General features: G+C 41.4%; 1 non-coding gene across 1 annotated transcript; it reads left to right on the top strand.

The window, feature by feature from the left end:
- Positions 1 to 3,048: 3,048 nt before the first annotated feature.
- trnat-agu (transfer RNA threonine (anticodon AGU)) lies at positions 3,049 to 3,126 on the top strand. The gene has a single exon. It is a non-coding gene; the product is annotated as a tRNA-Thr (tRNA).
- The last annotated feature ends 71 nt before the right edge of the window (positions 3,127 to 3,197 follow it).

Here is a 3,197-nt window from a genome sequence, read left to right as displayed (position 1 = left end):
TGCCGCCAGAACCGCTGAGATTTTCCATCTTTTCCCCTTTTTCTTTGAGATTTCACATCCGCAGTAATTTGCTTTTATATTGAACAATTTCTGTTGCTGTACGTTAGCAAGAACAATTCGGGCGGGAGAAATAGCGGTCCATTTTGCATGAAGATTTGGTGCTGACAAATCTATTTCCACCCAAAAACTTTGAGATTTTGACACTTTGCAACTTGACCGGTTAACCTTACTTGCATTCACACTCTGCCACAACAAACGCCAGATGACACCCTTTACTCTCTCTCACAATACAATCTGTGTCTTTGTAGCTTCCCACTTATATTTCACCAAATTAAACGTAATCTTCAAAGCCTTGAAGTGACAGTGCAGGTCCGGGGGTAACAACTGATGTCACATCACAAGTCACTGGTAAGAAGCGAGTAGTTGGTGCAAGCTGAAGAATTTGTGAAAGGAAGCCAAATCTATTTCCACCCAAAAACTTTGAAATTTTGACACTTTGCAACTTGACCGGTTAACCTTACTTGCATTCACACTCTGCCACAACAAACACCAAATGACACCCTTTACTCTCTCTCACAATACAATCTGTGTCTTTGTAGCTTCCCACTTATATTTCACCGAATTAAACGTAATCTTCAAAGCCTTGAAGTGACAGTGCAGGTCCGGGGGTAACAACTGTTGTCACATCACAAGTCACTGGTAAGAAGCGAGTAGTTGGTGCAAGCTGAAGAATTTGTGAAAGGAAGACAAACGGAGGCTGCTGCTGTGCCTGCGAGTAAAATGAGCTGGAGAGGCTGCATCACCAAAGAAGGAAATTCAAAACATCCCTCATGAGACTTTGAAGTAACTTCGAGAACCAGCAAAGATTAGGCCTTGGTAGCTCATTGAATAGAGCTTCAGAATTTTAATATGAGGGCCCAGCGTTCAAGTCCCGATCAGGGCTCTTACTTTGGCTCAAGACGTTTGCTTCCCAATGAACAACAAAAAAGAAGAATAAAGAATGCAAAATGGGTCAGGAAAAATGGAAGAACGGTGACCATATCGTATTTGCTAAAGTGTAACAGACATGGAGAATTGTCAAGAAGTTTGCTACAGTTTCAGTTCATGCTAAAACTCTCGCCTGACATTGTCCTGTATGAGACCATAATAGATTTCTGGTCATGTTCACTCACTTCCCAGTTCGACCAATCATTTCCTGATTGTTGACTTATCCCATGCAGAACTGCTGCAAATCCAGCATTTCCAGTAATAAATGCAATTTTACAGTTTCAAAGACCAGTGCCAATGAATATTTTAATTTGCACTCGGAAGGCCCGTATGAGATGTCAGGAAAACTGATGTTGAATCAAAATGATTGAAATCTGTTCTAAACTTGCACGCTGAGCTTGCATGCTGGTGCTGTGGCTTAGATGGTTAAAGTGCCTGTCTAACAAACAGGAGTTCCTGATTTCAAATCTCAGCAGTGCCTTCATTGGAAATTAACGGCTGGAGTGATGCTGAACATTTCATGGTGAAAGCCGAAAATGTTGGCGCAATCCCTGCAACGCGAACCTTAAAGCTTGCATTCGCATGTGTGCTGAAGCAATTTTTTCAAACTTTTAAACACACATTTTCCGCTCATCTTCAATTTTGCTCACCTACCCCAACGCATTTCCTCCTCGCTTCAGCCTTGTAGAAGGATCACGCGCATTTGAAACTTTAAATCTGTGTCTGCACCACTCCTCAGATTTTTAAAGATTTTATCCTCTCACTTTTAGTTTCTCTTGCAGATTGGCAGCATCTGCGGTATTTTCCTTTGATTGCAGAATAGGATTTACCTCAAGAAAACCTGGAGGAACATTTTAAAAGAATAGCAACGACAACAGAGTGTAACGATTGAATGATTAACTGATTTGCTCTGCCGAAGAGTGACCCTGAGTCGCAAATATTGCTCAGTTCTCTCTTCCCAGATGCCGCCAGAACCGCTGAGATTTTCCATCTTTTCTCCTTTTTCTTTCAGATTTCACATCCGCAGTAATTTGCTTTTATATTGAACAATTTCTGTTGCTGTACATTAGCAAGAACAATTCGGGCGGGAGAAATAGCGGTCCGTTTTGCATGAAGATTTGGTGCTGACAAATCTATTTCCACCCAGAAACTTTGAGATTTTGACACTTTGCAACTTGACCGGTTAACCTTACTTGCATTCACACTCTGCCACAACAAACACCAGATGACACCCTTTACTCTCTCTCACAATACAATCTGTGTCTTTGTAGCTTCCCACTTAAATTTCACCGAATTAAACGTAATCTTCAAAGCCTTGAAGTGACAGTGCAGGTCCGGGGGTAACAACTGATGTCACATCACAAGTCACTGGTAAGAAGCGAGTAGTTGGTGCAAGCTGAAGTATTTGTGAAAGGAAGGCAAACGGAGGCTGCTGCTATGCCTGCGAGTAAAATGAGCTGGAGAGGCTGCATCACCAAAGAAGGAAATTCAAAACATCCCTCATGAGACGTTGAAGTAAATTCTGAGAACCAGCAAAGATTAGGCTTGGTAGCTCATTCGGTAGAGCTTGAGACTTTAATTATGAGGGTCCAGCGTTCAAGTCCCTATCAGGGCTCTTACTTTGGCTCAAGATGTTTGCTTCCCAATGAACAACAAAAAAGAAGAATAAAGAATGCAGAACGGGTCAGGGAAAATGGAAGAGCGGTGACAATATCATCTTTGCTAAAGAGCAACAGCCATGGAAATTGTCAAGAAGTTTGCTTCATTTTCAGTTCATGTTAAAATTCTCTCCTGACATTGTCCTGTATTATACCACAGTAGATTTCTGGTCATGTTCACTCACTTCCCAGTTAGACCAATCATTTCCTGTTTGTTTACTTATCCCATGCAGAACTGCTACAAATCCAGCATTTCCAGTAATAAATGCAATTTTACAGTATCAAAGACTAGTGCCACTGAATATTTTAATTTGCACTCGGAAAGCCCGTATGAGATGTCAGGAAAACTGATGTTGAATCAAAATGATTGAAATCTGTTCTAAACTTGCATGCCAAGCTTGCATGCAGGTGCTGTGGCTTAGTTGGTTAAAGCGCCTGTCTAGTAAACAGGAGATCCTGAGTTCAAATCTCAGCAGTGCATTCAATGGAAATTAACAGCTGGAGTAATGCTCAACATTTCATGGTGAATGCAGAAAATGTTGGCACAATCCC

Source organism: Scyliorhinus torazame, chromosome 4 (assembly GCF_047496885.1).
Source record: "Scyliorhinus torazame isolate Kashiwa2021f chromosome 4, sScyTor2.1, whole genome shotgun sequence".
NCBI classification, from domain to species: domain Eukaryota; kingdom Metazoa; phylum Chordata; class Chondrichthyes; order Carcharhiniformes; family Scyliorhinidae; genus Scyliorhinus; species Scyliorhinus torazame.
The sequence above is the reverse complement of the archived record's forward strand: the minus strand, read 5'-3'. Positions and strand labels throughout refer to the sequence as shown.